Raw genomic sequence first — 21,632 nt, 5'->3', positions numbered from 1 at the left:
AGAAATAGAGTAAAAATCTACAAGTCCTAAGACAGACCTGGGTCCTGCCCAGGTCAGCATCCAGGAGTTAAGGTTCTCACTGTGTCACGATGCGCAGAAAGGACCCAGGGAGGGGAGATGGTCCTGTTACAAATCTCAGCCAGGATGGCCATCTTTCAAAACAAAAAAGAAAGGAAGCAAATAACACCACTTACTGTGGACATGCCACTAATGTGCAAGCATGTGCCACAACCCCACTACATGGGAGCAAATACAATCTATCCTATTGGGTTTGTGCTGGCATACAGTACATTTTGCCTCTAATTGCTGCCAAGGGAACTCATATTCTTATGTGTCACAGCTTCTTTCTTTTATCATGTTACTTGAACTTCTTATGGCTGTCCACTCTAGAATAAGGACTGAACCTTATGTGTTATATCCTGTGTCAAATGGTACTATGTACAGGTGAATCCAGCTTAGGCATGCTGATATTTATTGAGGTAGACATTATATCTCCAGCTGCTTCTCAGATGGAAAACAGCTTTGCTTTCCACCATCAGTCTACTACGCACAGCCAGACTAGAAGCTCAGTGAGCTTTTCTTTCTTTCACAATTCATGTTTAATCTGATTAACCTAAGTATGTGACAAAATATGTATATATATGTATAAATATATATACGTGCATATATATATATACACACAGTCAGCATGAATTGGGCAGCTCTTGATCTGTCTTTCCAAATTTTCATAAAATGCATGTCCCTGAACAAGTAAACCAACACCCAAAGCACTAGAGCTTAACAAGGACTCCCAATTACTGTCTTTTTTTTGTCCTCAATCCTGACACTAACATTTATGACTAACAAAAGATGCTGTCATGAAAAGGTTAAAACAGAAGAAGAAATCTGAGATATATTGTGCATAAGACAAGATTTTTAAAAATGAGACTGGGAGAAGTGTGTCCTATTCTTGAATCAGCTAAACCCAGTGGTCAGTAAGTTATAAATTTTTAGATGAGATGCCCATTCATACAAGCTCTCTCCATGATTTACTCATCAGTACTTACAAAAATAAGAAATTACTAATATGATAACCAGAACCTGTTACTCAAAGTGTCCTTTACAACCTTCTGGCAACTAGCTTTCCCCCCCAGATGAGAAAAGAGTGGCAATAAGCAATTTGGAAACAGCCTATCATGCCACTCAGACCTATCAAAATCCCGTCTGCAAGAAATTAATTTGCTTAGTGCAGTGCCACATTTCCAGTAGCACTTCAGTCTGTCACTGTCTTGGCAAAGTGGATCCAGGGATTCTGCATTAGTCATTACTTGTCCTGGAGAACCAAGAGTCTTTCCAAGCTCCTGGTGCTCTCATTTTGGTTATTCTGATCCCCAGAGCACAGTGATTTTCTGCCAATTCTGCATGCTCTGCTGTTTCCAAAAATTCCAGTTCAGTGTTAACACGTGTTTCACAATGATCACTCTTAACAACCATGGAGAGACACAATATTATCACATTTTAATTTCCTACAAACTGTTGGCTAAGACTGTAGAAAGTCATGAGTGCCAGATGGTCCTCCAATTTATTTTATTTATTCTTTCAGCATCTATACAGAGCCATAGGCACTTCACACACTTTTCCATTTAAAATCAGAAATACTTTACCATCACCCCTAAAAATCTGGCAATTGCTTTGGCTATTACCTTCATTATATAATCAGTTACCAGTCAGCATTACATGCTTTCCAATCCCATGGCTGCAGTACAGATGGGAGAACTACAAATCCTGAACTGCAAATTCCTCTTAGACAAACTGTCTGTCAAGGAAAACCTGCTCGGTGGGTAACCATAGTTTTTACCAGGAAATCCTCTTATTAGCCTTGGATAGTGAAAGTCAAGTATACAAAGCGCAATGTGAAACCAGCAGAGCTTGCTTCCACTTATTGTTTCATGGTTCAAGTAATGACTTGAAACCCTTTATAGAGACAAGAAGGAAGTTTAGGACCTAATATTTTTATTTCCCCAGTTGGTTCTAACTTGATTGACTCAAGAAGACATGTTCCTCAAGTGGCTTAAACATTTAGAAATAGTGAAAGGACCATCAGCTGGAAGTGGCCGTCTTGATAATAAATGGAAAACACTGATATATTCCTACCTTACTTTGAAGTATGTCTAAGAACAAAGACTCTGTCAGCAGCCAAATAAGAAAGAAAAACAGAAAGTTATGAAGTACTTAAAAATAAAAGGCTGTTTGAGATCACAGCTCCAAATCAACAAATAGATACTTGAATGCTTTTCTGAGCAGAGATGGGGTCGAGGTAAGATCCACCTCCCCACCCAGGAATAATGGAAATTGTTTACTCGTCTTTTAACATCAGTATCCTTTCTTTGTTTGAGAATTCCCAGGAGATTCTGTAACACAGAGGCAAAGCTACTTTCCAGGCAGTCACAGATCTAGCCAATCTGAAAGTGGGATCCTTCCCATCTGCTGCCTGGAAACAGTTCAATATGCCTCATTTCTGCAAGAAAAACGATGAGGGCAACTGTTGTGATACTCACAGTTCTATTTAATAACAAAAACTCTAAAAACTTCGGTTCTTTCTCGGCCCATGGTCAGAGCTGCCTCTCTCCCAAGCAGAACTTGCTCTCTCTCTCTCTCCATACCCTCTTGGTTTCTGGATCTGCTGCACCCCACCACTTCAAATCTTAAACATTTTGCCTGCATGATAATTTGGGGGCAACTACCATGGAGTCCTGACAAGAAGTGAAATCCTTAACAGCATGACAAACATTTCAGTATTATTAAATGTTTCCTGGTATTTTATTTATGGACTTTAACTTGAAATACTTTTCTGCATTTGTTGTGACACTTACTGAGTTATTAGCTTTCAAACAATACCTAATGTCCTGGAAAAAAAAGCAGGGGGCTACTTCACCGAGACCAGCAGCCACGGGGAGAGGGTCTGGTTTTATCATTTAACTTGCCTCTTCGGTTCCCCTTTGCCAACTCTGCTGCTCAAGTCACTCTGCAGTACTGTGCTTTTACCCAACAGTCAACCAAGAGAACTACCTCTATGCCGCAGCACAAAGAAATATCATAACACAGGTTAGTCACTCAGGAGGAGGAACAGCTTCCATTTCATTTCTATGGGAAATGGTAATTTGCAACAGCCTTTACATGTGAAATATTCTGGATCAGATAACATAATCACCCGTCTCTGCTCCCTGGAGGCCAGTAACTCTCGTTCAGCATCTCACCTGGGAAGAAAGCTCGGCTATCTGAAATAAGTGCTAATTAACTAAAAATCAGTTTTGAGAAAAAGTATATTAAAAGGCATCAGAGCAGGCTGTGACACAGGAGAGTTTGGCAAACGTTTCTTTTCCAAAGCATTTAATTTATTTGAACAAAACACTGCATTTCAGCTTTAATTACAGTTTGATCAGCTATCCTGCTGCTTCCCAGGGAACTACAAACCTGCAGCACAGAAGCAGCCGTAGTGGCTGGATTAACTTTCCCTCTCGCCTTTTTTTCTTTTTTTGTCTTTTGTTTTTGGAAGTGCTGTTAAGTCAGCTGTATGACAGCTCTTTCCTCCAGTTGAGAGCCACACTGGATCTGGCTTTGCAGTCAGGCTGCAAATCCACTGCCCAGGGAAGCTGCCTTGCAGCTTCATCACAGTCTTAATTAACATTTCTGGAACTGCTGAAGAGGTAGAAATATTCTTACTCATCTGATAAATGACTGGAAGGAGTTTTTCAGGCAGACAAATTCAAAACATTGTGTAGGTGTCCTTTCTCAGATTTCTTATGCAAACATCAGTAGGAAAAAGAGAGGAGCAGGACAGAGAAGAGTAGCTTCCCAGCTCAAACCATACCCTCTTAGGCGGTACCTGCGTTGCAGGGGGGGAAATTTTTTGTAGATGTAAAGAGAGCCCTTAAGAGACCCTCTGGGCAAGCACAGGACAGCTATTTAGAGATTCCCAAGTCATGGAGACTAGATGAGAGAGAACAGCGCTGAGCATCTGCCTCCATGCTACACGGGAAGGAGGGGAAGAAGGAGCTTCTAGGACAAGCTGCAAACAAGCCTGGGTGTTATTTTTTTCAGACAACCTAAAAACATCCTTCAATTGCTGGGGGGGGGGGGAGGGGGGATGCAAGCAACATTGGCAGAGGCTTGCACTGCTTCGTCTGTGTGGCACTGGGAAGAGGTGAGACTGGCACACATTGCTGGGTGCAAGTGTCTCTGAGAGACGTTGGCATGAGCCAGTTCCCAGGGCACAGCACCGCAGAGCCCCAGCACTCCCCCCGTGTCATCTGCTAAAGGATCCACAGCGTGGGATTCCCTGTGGTCCTGCTCCTGGACCATATCCCGCCACGATGAAAAATTCATTAAGGCAATACTGGAAATTGTAGGACAGAAAAGTATTACCCTGCATTATTAACATTGCAGTTGACTTATTTTTTCTTTCCTGTTGACATTTCATGGGCATCTGGTCCATGATCTGTCCTACAGCATAGTTTGAGCAATGTGGCTTTGCACATGGGGCTTTTCTCATGATTCAAGGAGTTGAGTTATCCTTGCTTCCTGGCATGGCTTGACAAAAATCCACGGCTACCAGAGTCTGAGGATGCTCATAGTTCTCATGAGTGTTAGTCTGTCTTGGGGAGGGAGATGGTGCTGTATCACACAGCTATGCTTTTGTCAACCAGATCTTCCACCGGTGTGGATATAAAACCGTGGCCCGGCAGACAGACCTTGGCTTTGGTCCTAAACAAAGGCTACTGCTCTTGCACCAGTTCCTCTCCCAGGATGATGGGGAGGCATCGCCTCTCCAAGATCGCCATGCCCTCCATCCACACCAGGGCATTTCTTGGGTATCTCAGTTATGCATACATCAAGCCTGAACATACTCAGTTTACACTTGCCTTTTGTCACAATTTGGGGTGACAGCAAATTAAGGGTAGAAATGACTCTTTAGGACAAAGCAGCCTGGCTGTAGGAAGACTCACGCAGGCCCTAGGCCAGGGCTGCTGCTGCACGCCCGCACGGTGCGCGGACGGCCAGCGCATGCAACGCAGCGGCACTTCTGCACACTGGCACCGGTGCCAGCGCGGCTGCTGGTGCCCTCTAGTGACTCGCTCTCGGGTTGTGCAGCACAACCCGCCTCCGACACGGCCCTCAGCTGCTGACTGATCACCTGGGGGATTTCTGGCTCTGATGATCTAGCTAGAGGCTGACATCTATAAGTTCAGACACGGTTTTGATTTTTTTTTTTAAAACTAACCTTACACTACAATCCACCCTCCAGTTTCAGAAAAAAAACTATTTCCCATCTGCAGAAGCCAAATCTCCTGGTCATAAAAACAGGAAGAACTGGCTAACTTAAAACGAAACAATCTCCCCACTTTCATATGCACTGAAATCACTAGTGATCCCCTTTCTAGCAAACATCGCATTGCACTAGAGTGAACTGAAACATTTTCAACCAAACTCTGGACCTGTTTCATTTGCTGCATGCAGAACTTGTTGCTCACAAGTAATGTTTCACCTCAATTTACCAGTTTTGACAGATCATCTCAGAAAAAGCATCTCTCTTGCAGGGTGGTGTTTCTGGTTTAAATCTCTGCCCTCCAGCCTTGAACAGCCAGTGAAACCTCAAATCTGGATGCCCATTACCAGCCAAATTCCTTGTTCAAGGGGCTCTGGGCTATTCCAGTCACTTCCTATGTCGCTCTGTGCAAGACTGATTTTTTCCTTTCAGTCCTTGAACATTACCAGGACAAAAAAAATGGGTTTAGATCAGCCTCCTGCTTCCCATGGCACGCTTTATTGTGCCACAGCTATATTAAACACTCTTACAAGCCTAAGTATCTATAAAAGAAAAATAGTCGTCTCAAACAGCTGCATAAGCACCTCTTGGATGTTTCAAAACCAACCGTACATACAAAATCTCAGGCACAGAATGAGCTTCAGTTTTTACTCTGTCAAACCTCATTATGTTCTGCTTTCACAACTGGTAGAAAAATTTATATTATCGCAGTCCGAAGAGACTCCAATGCTAACATTCTCCCTGATCCACATATTCCCTTCTGAGCCATTTAGAGGGAAGGATCTAAAGACCTACATTTTTTAATTACTTTGTAGTATATGATGATGATAACTTGGAATAAACTCAAGGGAAAATTAGGGCAGAAAGATTAACTCTTGAGGAAACTGCAAGTTGATAGCATGAAGTGTACTCATTTCTTAAATAAAAAAATAAAATAAAATGAAGTTGTGACTCGTCACCTGGAGTACTCTCCCCAGTTTGAAAGCCTATATTAGGCTTCAGTCCCTCTAATTCAGCTCTCAAATGGATTTCTGCTGTACCATTGCCCTGACTGCCAGCAAAAGCCATGAGCAGTATGAAATGCACAGTATGCAATATAACCCTAGAGCAGAGATCACAGTACAGAGCCTAATAACATACCTGACTGGTATACCGTTCCTGGCGCTGGGGCTGAAGGGAGAGATGTCCCGTAAGCATATCAGATGTCCTTAGCGCGTGTTGTAGTCACAGCACCAACCTGGCTGTGCAACTTGATTTTTGGACTTTCTAGAAATCCACAGGTGGGTTTGAGTTCTGCAAGCAAGTGTTAACTGCCAGACAACCGTATTAAACTAGGGGACCCATGGAGCAATGTAAGTGGCCCCTCTTTGCTATGCGCGCTCCAAAAGTCTGGCTGCCCCTTTCCAGCCCAGCTCAGCGGCTTCCACCTCCACAGGCTGGATTACCTCCAGCAGCTGCCCATAGCTATGCGGTGCTCAGCTCTAGCTGCAGACTCGAGAGCTCACAGGACAGATGTCTCTCTCTTGCTCTTGGTAAAGTCGCATAAAAATGGTATCATCTCATTAATCAACCTTGTTTCATTTGTACTATTTATTCCTCTTCTAAAGGAAGAATCACTGACGTTCCATGTAGAAGTGGTCATTACCTCAGCACCGAGATTTCTGGACTCCGTTATCGTGGCAGGAAGCATATAGCTGGGCATGCTGGGCTGCAAAGACTCAAAGAATATATTTTTTAGAGCCTGGAAGAGTTATTTATTGACAAGTGAAATCTACAGGTGCTTCATGAATTTAGACATGACAGATATCCCATCACTGGCAGAGTTCACACATGATAAAATAACTGATTTATCTCAGAGTAAAATGTGTTGCTTCCTTTAGAAGCAAATGACAAAAGTTAATGATACAATTGATGTTACCAAGTTAGCTTGTTTTCTTTTTTTTTTTTTTTTTTTTCTTTTTTTTTTTTTTGAATCAGCAAGATGCTTCCTCTGAGCTGGTTTCATTTACAGCTGTTAAAACCAAACTAGACGAGGATTCAAATCACAGAGTTCAGATCTTCATAGAAATCTTTGACTATGTTATTTTTTTAATAAGATATGAGTTTGTCTAGTTTATGAACAAGGATAGTTGAACATTAGGTTTTCCTCCCATTCTACAGCACTTGTCATAGACCCTGAAACCACACAGCTCCGAAGACATGCAGAGCAAGCCTGAATAGATGCCATCTCTGTGTGGCTTATGTAGGATGCAGCTGTGGTGAGTCGGGCCACCAAAAAAAGCCAGAAAACATTCTCAAGTTACAGCAGTGCTGCCAAAAAGATATTTCAGAAATACAGATGTTTTCTAAAAACACTTTCTTCAGCTGTTTCACCCCACAACGTGCTTTGTGTCCTGATGTCTTGTAGGGGCAGTCATCTCAAAGCAGCTACCCCTGCTCTTCATGGTTTTAGAAGGGTGATTTTTCTTTCCCAGCTATGCAGCTTTATGTCCCCATGACACATTCATAGAAAAAAACCAAAGATATCGACCCAGTAACCAAAAGCCCCAGGCACGTGATGACACAGCTGCCTCTGAATGACAACGCCAGCCCTGCAGCTGGTGAGCCACCCGCCAGGAGAGGCTTTGCCACGCGCCTCACAAGCTGGCAAATCTGTGAAGTTCCACCTCCACAGTCAAACTGAACACGCAGGGAGGCTGGAAAGGCCCCTAGCTGGGGTCGTTTCACGTGTGCTAATTTGAGTTTCAGCATGAACAAGAAACAGAAGTCAACACATATATTCCAGATCCTATCCCAGGCCAAAAGTACCTCCTATTCTCAGACTGGGCGTCACTGACCTTTCAGGGAAAGAAAGCCAAACTGCTCCAAGGCATGGGCAAACCCAGCTCAGTGATTTACCTGTGCTTGTGCTCAGACTAATAGGCGCGATGCTGCACATATTTAGCTTCCAGACCTGCAGAGTTGTGGCTACTCTTTCAACACTGGTTTATACTGCAACGACTGAAAACTAGGAGACAAGTTAATTTCAAAATCTCTTATCTGTAGCCAAAGACACTTCACCTTGCTGGGAGCCTGGCGGAAGCAGAAGGGGTTTGCCTGCCCAGTCACAGCAGAGAGGTTTTGCAGTTCACACACTAGAGAAGCCAATTTAAGAAGCAAAGCAGAGGCAGAATGGCCCAGAAAGGATGCAGAGGGGCTGATCGTGGAGATGTTTTTCACTCAAAACTAATTGCTTTCAAAGGGGCATCAAGTTTATTGCCTAGAAAGAAGTGAACGAGAGCCTAAAGAGACACTTTCGTCGCCATGTCTACAGACACAACTGTACAATATAGAGAAGTCTGAATTTCTTCTTCACAGGGGTTTGGCTTTGTTAGCAATCAAAACGACACAGCACTGAGAACTAGCTCTGTGTCACCAGGCTTGGCTGCTCCCTATTGCCCTCTCCCAGGACTGCTCAGCCAGCGTCTGAAATCCTTTCCTCGGAGACTGGCTCCCACTTCCCTCTTCTCTCGAGGAGAAAATGGACCTTCATCTCCACGCAAAGCAGCAGAGCTTGCTGAAGCCCTCTGCCGCAGACCAAACGCTTCCCTGCCCCACGCCGGGAGGCAGGACAAGACCATAGTGACAGCCACTTTGCCCCTTCTCAGTTATGGATCAGGAGAGAAAATACAGATTAATTAAATGTCTTCAGCTCTGTAGGCACCCAGCAAGACGGGATGAAATCAAAACTCCGAGACCCACACGTACCCAGGGCATCTCGTAGCAACCATTCTCCCAGACGCAGTAGCAACTCGGCTCCACTTTTAGCAAGGTACTTTACCTGAGGCAAGAAACTCAACCTCACTGCTATTTTTTTTTCCATCTGTATATGAAGCAAAATTACTACCCGACAGCAAGAGGACGAATGATTAGTTAATGTTGTGAAGCGCTAAGAATTGTTATGACAGACCTTGCTCCTGCCAAACGCACAAAAATCAATTAATCCATCTCAGTGCCACAAGCAATCTAGTAATCAGCTCTCTGAATTCTATTTTCTATCACTTGCACATACTTACATTTTTCACCTTGTTTTAATACAAGCATAGTTTATTTTGGCAGAGGTGGATTTTTAGGGGTTTTTTTTAACCACACTTAAGAGTGAAATTAAATTTCACACTAGTTTTCATCCCTCAGAGTGTTTATTCATCTCTAATCTCTGCTCTAGCCTCCAGCCAAGCACCAGGAAAATATATATTCAGGTTAATTCCTACAGTCAGTACTTTGACAGATCTCGAATGAACAAAATGACCAAGTAATGGCCCAGATGCAAAAATGTGGCTTTTTGGTGAAACAGAGAGTTGGAAGAAGTTGTTCTCAAACTACATAAAATTGTCTCTACTATGTTGTTAGGCAGCTGGTGTGCTGTAGCTGCTGTTTATCATAATAACATCTGTCTCATTGCTACCTCAGACACCCCCATTTGTGCAGTATAGTCGTCTTTTCTTTCTCACAGCTAAAATGCAGTGTTTTTCAGATGAACGTGCTTTTGCTCTGTGTCCTGTCCAGCATAATGGGGCCTTAATATGGATCTCTACATGCTAAATATTAATATTTAGCATTTTCACATCTTCCATTACGACCATTCTATGTTGGCTCATGCTGCTGCAAGGGAAAAATAATCAAATACTTCCATTGTAACCCTGGTCATGCAGAAGTAAGAAACTGAACCCCTGTTAATTAAATGGATAGCAACATTAAAAGTTTGCGGTTTTTTTGAAGTAATTTTTCTGCTCTTTATTCTCTCTCAGTTCCTTTAAAGATTTTTTTCCTCCTGAAAACAAATCACATGTATAATAAAGAGATCACTAACCTACGTTCTCACAGCTGCATTATACTTAATTGCAAGGCATGTCAAATGGCATCAGGAGTTAAGAGATCAGCACCAAGGCATGCAGGTATCGGCACACCTACCTCTCATATTTCCAAGCCTCTTATTTGAAACCGCTAGAATCCTCTCTTTGAAAGATCCAAACAGGATTTCCCATGATTGCATTTCTCTTCTGATACACATAGGAACAAGGGTTTTCATACCATAGAAGCCATTTGCTCCAGCCAAACACAGGCTCGTTAAAATCAGGTTATGTGCTGTCTAAAAACATCTCCATATGCAGCGATGTTATGGCCTGAGATTACTCGGTTTGCTGAAATAAGAACAAGGACTGTATGCTAAAGCAGGAAACGCGTACACCTCCATATTCTAGCTAGGGACTGTTAGAGAACAAGAAAAATATTCAGTATTACCGAGAGTATCTGTTATTTTGGTTTACACGCATCTAAAAGGGAGGAGGGTCTGTACGAGTGCACTTGAAAGCGTGCAGGAAGGCAGTGCCAATAGCCTATACATATATATATACACACACACACACACACACACAACCTCCTGCACCAGTGGTTTGCCAGAGGTGGAGAGCCCTATGCTGGGTACTGCAGAGAGCCACAGGAGCTTGAAGTATGAACCGAACCAAGACAACCTCCACCACCACCTCAAGATCTCCAGAACCACCTCCAGAACAGTGCTGCACTTGCTGTCCAGCAAATGAGCTCAGCGGGGGAATGCCTAGCGGGGAGAGGGAGGATGGGCAGACAGGGCAGGACCATCTGAAGGCCTGCATCTTTCAGGGAAAAAGGATATAAGGACTTATCAGATACTCTCAGAGTGAGGAGCCCCATTCTGCTTGGCTTTACTTCAACCAGTGTCCAGACACAGCTTCTTGCGTTCTCCCTGCAACAGAATATGCCTGCAATGTCCTCCACTGTCACCATGGGTATCCCAGAAGCAGATCACCCTCAGCCATCATGTCTTAAGTCACATTAACTTTGGGAAACATCTTCAAACATGGGACACAGCTCAGGCTTGAAGAAGGTTGTGCACAGGCCCATGACCTTGTCAAGCACAGAAGGACTCCGCATTCAGCCTTCTTGGACAGGCCATCTACTGTTTGGACACAATCTTTCTGCTGTGCTTTTGGTGCACAGCCAGGTGAGTATGTGTGTTTTATCCAAAACCACATTCAGAATAAATCTTTAAGTATAACAAAGTGTCACAAATCAAGTTGAATTTGAATCATTTGAGTCACAAAGTTTGCACAAGCCACAATTCTACCACCTACCAAAAGCACAAGGAAGTAAATCTGAAGCATGTATACAAAATAAATATACACTGTATGCACACGTTTCTCCAATAAGCTGTTGCCTGCATAGTCATCACTCTCATTTTGCCTTCACTCAAAGTCCACTATGGCTATAGCTTTCAAAGTTTCCTTGATGATGCATAGTTTATGTTTGGTGGATTCTTGACTACTTTCAGAACAAATACATACATATGCAAAAAAGAGCAGGATTTGAAAACTAGCTACTATTAAATAACATTCTAAATACCATTGGCCAGAACCGTGTTTGTAAATGTCTCCATTCCCACACACCACTGCAAAGCCAAAAAACACAGCTGATTTGAGAAAATGAAGTTTAGTGAAGACAGAAGTGATTCATCCAGTCTTATACTAGCTTAAAACAGAAGCAAGCTACAGATAATGAATGGCTGGTGGGTTTTGCTCCATTTACTTATTTAGATAGCTCTGAAAACATTTTCTAATCTCTTGCTACCATGCAAAAAGTATTCAGAATGCGATACAGATTTGATGTTTCTAGCAGCCTACCATCTCCTAAGAGTATATGTATTTTTATGTATTTTTCCTCTGTTTAGCATCAGAAATTCCATAAGGGAACAAAAGACCAGTAGTAAATTTCCAAGCTCATTTTAAGAGGCTTTTGCTTATCTTGCTGTATTTTGCTCTTCATTGTCTCAGTGGTCTCTTGAATGAAACACCTAATGCTTACAAGGGTGACAAATTTTCTAGCAAGCAAGCAGCATACAAAAGATAACATTAAATACAAATTGCCAACTTGGTGCAAATATTAACTCTTAGGCTTGTTTGGGAGGATGAAAGAAATAGGTCTCTCTGTATGACAATCCAAAGGTCTTATTGCAAACACCGTGCGTCATGAATGTCTGCTAGTGTGTATTTAACTTAATAGCTAGCTACCGCGACATCTGGGACAATGAAGCAGCCAAGGCTGATGAGCTGCTTCACTGGATTTGTGTGCACGAACTTCAATTTGGAGAAGGGGGAAGTTACCAGCAATAAAACAGAGAATGATTTAATAAGCACCTTGCATCTGTTCTAGTGTACACATGAAGGAGACACTGAGCAGAAGCTGAAGTGATGTGGACTGGTTCTGTACGGAGGAGGCTGATGGACCCCACGAGTGCAAGGTGACAAGCTGCAGACCCTCTGTTGGCTGACGGCCTTCCAGGACTCAGAGAAACATCCTGGGATTTCCAGGAAAAGAGTAAGAAAAGTGACCTCTGCACTTGGAAAATCTGTTATTTTCTAATGAAACGCAGTCCCTTGGGTGTCATCCTTTTGGTAAAAGTGTATTCAGAAGGCTGGTGACTGCCTGCCTGCTCACTCCCATCAGGAGAGTCCTGCAGTAGCCAGAGATGCTCACCACATGGGATGAGTTGGTTCAGGTGTCCGTGGAAACCCACCAACAGGCAGACCAGTGACAGGACCATGTGTTTCAGCTCTTGCAGAAGGGTTAGCAGGAGGACTGGCACTTAGGAGAGTGCCCTGAGAGCTGAGGGTTGAAGGAACATGTCTGGCCTCAGACAAGGCTTCAGAACACAAAATAGAAGAAGCTGGGCCTCATCACAGCAGGTCAAATTCTAGCACACCAACACTCCAGGTGGGTGTTCAGGCGATGGCCACAGCAACACCACTGTATTCCTACACTCCTAGCTTTCTGCTAATCTTCTGACCACGCTGAGCTGTGAATCTCAGCCTAAAGGAAAAGCAACTGCCTCAGCCCCACTGTCTGTCTTCCACTTCAATAGCTCATGAAACGCCCAATGGGTGCTCCCTCACCACTGGTACGTGGAAACTGCTGATCGCCAAGGCAAGCCTCTTAATGAGTCCCACAATATGTACTGAGGCATTGTTCATTTGGAGTTGTGCTATCTTCCAAATAGTTTCCCAGCATAAGCAGTACTGAAGTACACAGGGGTATACCTGACTGTCGTCATTCTTGTCACGCAGTACCACGACTGTCCTCAAAAATCAGGTCAAAAACATCCTTTGTGTTATAGATAAAACATAGCTTTTCTACAGGTGTACCAAGTGATACACCGTTTTGGATTATTTTAAAGTGAAATTTGTCCAACTAGCCTTGCGTTTTCATTATATGTGAATGCACACTATTCAAACAAAAGAAGCTCATCTCTGTTATATTGTTCTGAAAATACGTGACACATTTACGCTATTCTCCAGATACGCAGCATCTATAACTGAAAACATTTTTTCAGCACTTGTGTAATAACACAGTTTTTAAAGAGATTTCTCTTTGAGAGACATTGTGTTCAAAAAGAAAAGCCTATTACCTTTGAAGCACATCGTCATGGATCCATATTTACCATTCTTTACCAAACCTATTTCATCTTTGTCCATTTTTAAAAAGAACCCTCAATAGAATGTAGCAAAAAGAGTTCATGGTAAAAAGTCAATACTAAGAAGTAGCTTCTCCATTCAGAGCATTAAATAACAGCTACTGATTTCTTGATGAATTCAGTTTCAGAACACCCCATAACGTACCTAGCATCTACAGTCGCTGGAGCAGCAGGACTTTGACACTGGGGTATGTTTTGCCGTTCTTGCTCTGATTTCCGTAAAGACTAAGGAATCACTCCCTGTGCATACAAAATCAAGAGTAGCTCCTCCAATCTATGCCAGTCTGAACCACCTCAGAGAAAAACTCTGAACACAAACCTCTGTTCAAGCTGAGGATTTAGTTTCAAGATCATATTTATTACATTTGGTTATTAACCCACATGAATATTATTGATGCTTTTCAAGAGCACTGTGCCAGGAGGGCAGTAAAGGATAATGCAAGGGAAGCAACGTTCACTGCCGCCGCTGGCTCATGCACAGCGCCCTGGGAACCTCAGATTTTGCTCCTGCCAGATTTCCTGTCCTGTTTTGCTAACAGAGGAGATTCCATTTGAATAAGCAATGAGCAATGAGAGAGATATTTATCCAAATGGAACAAGATGTGATGCAAACTTTTTACCCTTGTGCGTGTTTCAAAACCAAACAGCATTTTTACTTCGAACCTTCTATCTCAAACCCTATGAAAAAGATGCCTTTCAAGCAAACAAAAGTAATTCATATCAGGACAGTACATGCAGCGCAAAGCCTTCCACCAGAGCATAAGGCAGCAAGTACAGTATTATATACAGCCAAGCTGCAAGCTGCCCCCCAGACCAAGATGTTGTAGTAAAAGCATTGACAGATCCTTAACTATAATAGTGCCTCTTGGCAGTGCTATAATTAGACTGAACATAACTATTAGTCATCTTAATTAGTATACACATTCCTTGTTTAGCACAATAAAAATTACAAAGCAAGGATGCCACTTAATTAGGTGACCAGGGAATTGATGCCTATCTATATTTCACTTTTATTTTAAATGTCCTTACCGAGATTAAATCTCTTATTTATAACCAGGTCTGAGTATTTATACGGCTCTCCACCTGTACCTAAAATCATCTGTTAAATTAATATATATTAAATATCTCAAGGACATTTCTGAAGTTGTGTTAACAGTTAATTTAGAACTGTATTCCAAGGAAAGAAATACATGGCAATTTTAGAAACTCAAGGTTAATTGCATATTCTAATAGGTGTCTTACATACTATAAATTCAAGGAAAAGAAAGTGCATTCACTTACTTATATGCCCATCATCCTTCCAGTTCTTCTGCTGATGCCTTGTTGTTTCCCCAGTGCCATTTTTGGACTCCTTTAAAACCTCAGCCACTGGAATTGCCCCATGGCTCCACTGCTGTAGGGGAAGAGAGGTAGCAAGTGTCAGATCTGAAGTCCGGCTGAGCTTCCCTTTCTTCTAGCAGTGCAATATTTATCCCCTTGCAAAAAGACAATATCAAAACCTATGTTGCATGGGCCTGAAAGCTCCAAGCCTTGCACCTGCAGCTCAGGACCTGCCTGCGTATCTTCCCCTCAGCGCTCCCACATCTTTATGCAGCTATAGGGCACGAGTATGCTGGGAAAGAGGGCACGTTTGCTCTAGGGCTGTTGGTAAGGAGTTGAGTTTTCAGAAGACAAGCACGCCATTCTGAGCATGATGAGAACAAGCAAACTCCTGCATGCTCAGAGCTGTATCGTTCTGCTGTGACCTGGAATTCATTTGCACTTTTTTCTTTTGGTTCCTTGCCTTCTCCATATATGTTACAGGAGATTTACTTAGGAAACTGGAGAACTGCTGGGTGATACTTTACTATTTACTAGTGCAAGGATGCTCCCCAATGCATGGCAGGATACAACAGCCCTCTAATAATTTTTGATTGGCTAAGTAGCTTAAATCTTACAAAAATGATGGTAATACAAATCATAGAAAAGTACAATGGAAAGCACCATCTTAAATATAAATTGTCAATGATTTAAGACCATAACATGTACCACACCGATGCCTAGAATACCATTTGTGGCTGCAATTTTGGCAGATTATTTTTTTGAGAGTAGAACCAAGTAACCAAGTTTTGGGTGGTGGGTTTTTTTTTGTTTTGTTTTTTTTGTTTTGTTTTGTTTTGTTTTTTTTAAGAGAGGTGGATTTAAGTATGAATCTCACCCCTTGCATGTTTGAAGCCAGTGGAAACCTGGTATTGGTAGTCCCTGGTGCTAGGAAACACTCTTGCACTTCACAAGCACTAATTTGCACGCTGCTGGCAAGCCACTAAGCATAAGTCAATCTAAGGCATCAGGCTGGCATTCCGGAGGCTTGGGTTTGGTTTCGAGTCTCTGTCTCAGCCTGGGAAAGCAGCAGGGCAAGATGGTCTATACACTTCCCCATTTCACAGGTCTACCAGGGAGTTATTTATCCGCAGCTTATTGAAACTAGTGGCCTAAATTAGACCAGATGCTAATTTTGTAGCATCAGGCAAAGTTACCGCAGAAATGCTAATTATGTTTAACAATTTTAATTGCACTGATTTCATACAGAGATTTCTTAAAAAGAAAACACATCCACTTTGCCACACACTATGGATAGGAGCTGCTGTCAGCCTCCAGCATGCATCTTTAACTGCACGAAGGCCATACCAGCACCCTGCGGTTAGCCCTGAGCGGGCAGAGAGCCTTCAGCCTGCTGCCAGGCTACACCACAGCACACACTAACCAGCTTACGTGTGGTACGACGGCATTTTGCAATAAAACTGCTGCTCTGAACAAGAGCCCGCAAGAAAAATGAAGACAAAACAAAAATGTCATGACATTTGGCATAGAAAACAAACGTGCTTTCTTGCCAGCTACCTGCTGACATTGCCAGACTTGAACCTCCTCCCTCCAGCCCGGAAAGCCCACCACGGCAGTTAGCAATCTGTTCACATCGTCATTAAACCAATTATCCCTTAGTGATGGAAAAGTCTCCTCAAATGCCACAGTACCACCGTTCTGTGGCAAATCCCATTCCTTCCAAGTAGAGAGCATTTAATATTTACTATCCCAGGATTAATTTGAATTTAAAGAAAAATAATTAATGATGAAAATTGCTTCTGTGGACACACTGTGGTAAATATCAATATGTTTCATCAAAGCTCCCTCTTTCATCAGCTCAAGGCCAGCAACTATAATAGTTACAGCAGCTATTTCTTCACCAGGATAATTCTTCAAGCTATTAAAAAAATCTTATGAAAACCTGAAATTCTCTCTCATTTCCTCACTGCAAAGGCCTTTGAAATGATAACTGTTAAAGATACAGGGTGAACTGGAGGGTTATTGTATGCCACAGATGAAGCATCTTGCTAAAAGCATAGAACAGCTGGTGTTCAACACAACCAGCATTAGAAAACAAAAGAATTTAAAATTAAAATTTAGATTTTAAAAACAACAGTAATACAGGTTTAGGTAGTAACTTTTCTCACCGTGACTGGCTTCTGGTTTCTTCCACTTCCCCCAACTGGAAATGTTTGGACCAAGGGTTTGTTCTGGCCTCTCCAGTAAATCTTTTTTGATACTTCAGGAAGATCTCTCAGAGTCGGGGCCCCAAGGCTCTGATGTCAGGTTGCCAGTGTCCAAATCCTTTGGAGAGGATGCATTGTGCTGGTGAATTTTTTGCGTTATCCTTAAAAGGGCAGATGCTTCTACTAAAATGTTTGGCCACTTAAGTAATTAATGCTGACCAATAAAACGATGCTCCTGGACTTCAGATTTGGCACACACAGAAGCTGAGGTGAGCATTATCTACCCTGTCTGATGAAACGCCACAAGTCAGTCAGCACCGCGTCCCATCAGATTTGTCAGATTTCCTTCAAAAATGATAGCCTGCTAAAATAAAATACAACAAATGAAAAAAAGTACAAAGCCGAGGTTCAGGAGCAACTAATGTTGCCTCAGAGAAGCGGCCCTTGAGTAGACTGTGAAACTCAACTGATCAACACAAAATTCAGCAAGTATTCACTTAATTTTTTTTTTTAAAACATAATGCTTGTTGTCTTAAAAGGTAGCCTGTTACCATGCAGCTAAGTGATGTTGTTATGCTCCTTGAAGAACAACTTCCACCCCTTTGAGATGACAGGGCTGTTGCCAACGTTTCACCAACAGATGCTTTCATCATCAGTACCACCACTGGCAGCCACAGGAACGGTCAAAGCACAGCTTCAGCCTTAACTACAACGAGAGCACTAGCTGTTGGGCCACTGGCTGTGCCAGAGTTGAGGCAGGACTTGAGCAGGGATGATTACCCAGGACACATCCTTGGGGGTGCTGCTTTTCCATGCAGCTTTCCAAAAGCATGGTACACGAGGAGCCCTGCTTGGCTCGTTCCAGCAGATGACGAGTACAACCCAGGAGGAACAGAACCACAGCTTTAATTTCCCTGGGCTGTTTTTGATGTTCTGATGTTGTCTCTCTTTTTAAAGCAAGAAAGCTGCATGGGATCCCACTGAGACGGACCACCTCACTGTTCACCCAGAAGTAGCCACTGCCAGGATGAAACAGGACAAAACGCTGCTGTATACCAATTCCTCTGAAAGAGCAAAGAACTGAGTCAACCAAGGCTGCAGCAAGAGTTTAGAGGCAGCTTATTTATCAGATACTAGGCCTTGAGAAGAGTACAGGAAAATATTTTAATAGCTGCATATGGACCAGAAATCCATTTTATATTTCATTCAAAGTTTACCAATTTACCAATTAATCCCCTCGCTTCCAGGTAATTTCAGTTGAAGCTGAGCGTTCAGGCCAGGACACAGCACAGAGCAACGCCGCTGCCCAGGGTGGCAGGGCAGCACCACCCTGCTCTCAGTGCAGGCACAGGGCAAACGCCACCAAACGGAGGGGCTGCGTCTCAGTAGCGCAAGCGACCGTGCTGCAGCACAGGCGTGTATTGCTAAAGCAAAGAGCTACAGTGCTGCCCACGGTATGTCTACACTTAAAGCAATGCAATAAATCTGCAGCACAATGTTTAGTGAATTCTGTGTCAATATTAGGGTGCAAACTTCAGCTTAGATGTAATCCTATCCAGATATACTGCTTAGCTACTTTCCTTCCATGCCTTATAAAGCATGTGTTTTACATTGCCAGTCATTCAAAAGCAACTGATGGACTTTTGGTGAAGCTTTAAAAGAACCACATCTTCAAGCAGAAGCTCAGCATGGAAGATACAAGCACAGAAAAATGGAGGTCCTGATTTTCCATTCGGTTATCCAGTGCTATATTAGTATAAGCTCATTTAAATGCAAGTAAAAAGGAATATGACTATTTTATTGCAAAGGGCAATTGGGCCCAAAGGTTTAAAAATTTACAGTGCTGACTCAGTGAGAGACGAGATTATACTGAAACTATTTTTCAGTAGTGATTATAACCTCCTGCAGGATGTAAGTTAACACAGAAATGCACTGGGAGATTCCGGTCTACCAGAGAAACATTGCAAGGATGACACTTATTACTCTGCCTTTCCTCCTGTTCCCAGCCTCCTCCAAAATCAAAGCATTAGTAGGAAAAATATTTTCGGATGAAATTAGGAGCAATTTAAATTAAGGTTGCAAGTTGAAATAAAGATTTTGCTGGAGGCTGAGAATGCATGCTAAAGGGAGGAAGGAGAACACTAGAAAATTCTTCTTCTTAGGAAAAGTCAAAATAAATAAAACAACCTTTTATCGTTTGGAAGTGCATGAAATATGACCAATGGCCTGCCCCTGATACATTCAAAATCATCTTGTTATATTTTGTGCTATTTATTACCAAAATTGAAATTAATGAATCAATCTGAACCAAATACTGTGATTTTCAATGTAAGCTATTACTACTCGGTAGATGAGCCCCTTTCTTTGCATCATCTACAGAATTTCTCCCTAATCATGTGCCTAAAATCTCCATTATTTTATGACAAAGCCAATTACCTGTAACGGGGACAGGAGGGAAAGCAGAAGGTTGCTCATCTCTGAAGAGAACACTTTTCTCCCAGTTTTAAGGCTCTTGCAGCGACAGTCCTAACAAAAGGAACAGAAAAGGAACAGTTTCCCTTTCCCTTATGAACTTAGCTGAACAGATTCTAAAAAGAGATGTTCAAGACAACTGCCCTAGAAAAGTTTCCTTGTACTTGCAAAACAAAGACGGGCTGTTAGTTGCCGTCCGGTCTTCACAGAGCCTGCTGGGCTGGAGCCTTTTGGACAAGGGAGCAGGACACTGCTCAGTCAGTTTTTGTAAACCACTGTATTCAGAAGAAAAAAGAAAAAAAACAATAAAACATTTAACTGGGCAAGGGAGAGGGAGAGGGAGAAAGTAAAAGTTGCTGTGGAACTGGTCAGGCACTGAAGAAATTTTGCAACATCCTACATCTATTTCTATCAACGACCATAGCACAGAAGCACAGAGCAGCTGAAGTAGGCAGGGACCTCTGGAGTCCACTGAAAAGAGTCTGGCCCCATCCTCTTTACACCCTCCCTTCAGATAGAGATGGATGAGATCCCCCACCTCATTCTTGTCTTCTTCAGGCTGGATAGTTCCAGCTCTCTCAGCCTTCCCTCATGAGAGGGATGCTCCAGTCCCTTCATCATCTTAGTAGCCCTTCGTTGGACTCCCTCCAGTAGCTCCATCTCTCTCTTGTATTGGGGAGCCCAGAACAGGACGCAGTACTCCACGTGTGACCTCACCAGGGCTGAGTAGAGGGGGCCGATCACCTCCCTCCACCTGCTGGCAATGCTCTTCCTAATGCAGCCCAGGATACCATTGGCCTTCTTGGCCACAGGGACACACTGCTGGCTCATGGTCTACTTGTCCACCAGGACTCCCAGGTCCTTCTCTGCAGAGCTGCTTTCCAACACGTGAGCCCCCAGCCTGTGCTGGTGCATGGGGCTACTTCTCCCCAGGGGCAGGACTCTGTGCTTCCCTTTGTGGAACTTCATGAGGTTCCTCTCTGTCCGTGTCTCCAGCCTCTCCAGGTCCCTCTGAATGGCAGCACAGCCCTCTCATGTATCAGTCACTTCTCCCAGTTTTGTATCAGCAGCAAACTTGCTGAGGCTGCACTCTGTCCCTTCATCCAGGTCACTGATGAAGAAGTTGAACAATACTGGAGCCAGTATTGACCCCTGGGGGACACCGCTACCTACAGGCCTCCAACTAGACTTCCCGCCACTGATCACAGCCCTCTGAGCTCTGCTGTTCAGCCAGTTCTCAATCTATCTCACCGTCCGCTCATCTAGCCCACACTTCACTGTCCACTTACCTAGCCTGCACTTCATCGGTGTGTCTATGAGGAGGCAGCATCTCTTACGGGAGCCAGTATCAGAAGCCTTAGCACGTACAATCTATTTATAATTCAGAAGATGCTCTTAATTCTGAAGTCCTTCTTCCTATTTTGCCATTTTCTCATTTCTGTAATAGACAGAACATACTTCTGTGATTGCACTCTTCTACAGTCTAATAACATTATTTGGGTCACATCTTTTTGTTCTTACTTAATACAAGCTTCTCTATCACATTTAAAAATGTAAAGCACGGCTGTACTTATTTTTCTTCTAATTCTGTTTTATGTTCTTTAACACAACCACTGGAAATACTTTCTCATGGCTCAATTGACCAAGCCCTCTTTTCCCTCACATTGCTTCTCCAAAATTACCCTTCTTCAGTGGAGATTTTCCCAGTGTCCTTATGTAATCTGCCCACAACCCTTCATATTTTAAATTCTATCTCATGCTTTTTGTGATTAATATATGAACTCAT

General features: G+C 42.9%; 2 long non-coding RNA genes across 3 annotated transcripts in view; both read right to left on the bottom strand.

Annotated features, from left to right (window-relative positions):
* The window catches only part of LOC135329582 (uncharacterized), a 35,315-nt gene extending 16,880 nt beyond the window's left edge, over window positions 1-18,435 (bottom strand). For both annotated transcript variants that reach the window (XR_010391143.1, XR_010391142.1), the window contains exons 1-4: window positions 17,926-18,435; window positions 17,594-17,738; window positions 17,336-17,492; window positions 15,129-15,240 (exon numbers count right to left, since the gene is read on the bottom strand). This is a non-coding gene — a long non-coding RNA (uncharacterized LOC135329582). The remainder of the gene's footprint in view (window positions 1-15,128; window positions 15,241-17,335; window positions 17,493-17,593; window positions 17,739-17,925) is intronic.
* A 1,381-nt stretch (window positions 18,436-19,816) lies between these two features.
* Window positions 19,817-21,632, bottom strand: part of LOC135329581 (uncharacterized) — a 29,492-nt gene continuing 27,676 nt past the window's right edge. The window contains exons 3-4 of the long non-coding RNA XR_010391141.1: window positions 21,136-21,284; window positions 19,817-20,121 (exon numbers count right to left, since the gene is read on the bottom strand). This is a non-coding gene — a long non-coding RNA (uncharacterized LOC135329581). The remainder of the gene's footprint in view (window positions 20,122-21,135; window positions 21,285-21,632) is intronic.

Source organism: Dromaius novaehollandiae, chromosome 12 (genome assembly GCF_036370855.1).
Source record: "Dromaius novaehollandiae isolate bDroNov1 chromosome 12, bDroNov1.hap1, whole genome shotgun sequence".
Taxonomy (NCBI): domain Eukaryota; kingdom Metazoa; phylum Chordata; class Aves; order Casuariiformes; family Dromaiidae; genus Dromaius; species Dromaius novaehollandiae.
The sequence above is the reverse complement of the archived record's forward strand: the minus strand, read 5'-3'. Positions and strand labels throughout refer to the sequence as shown.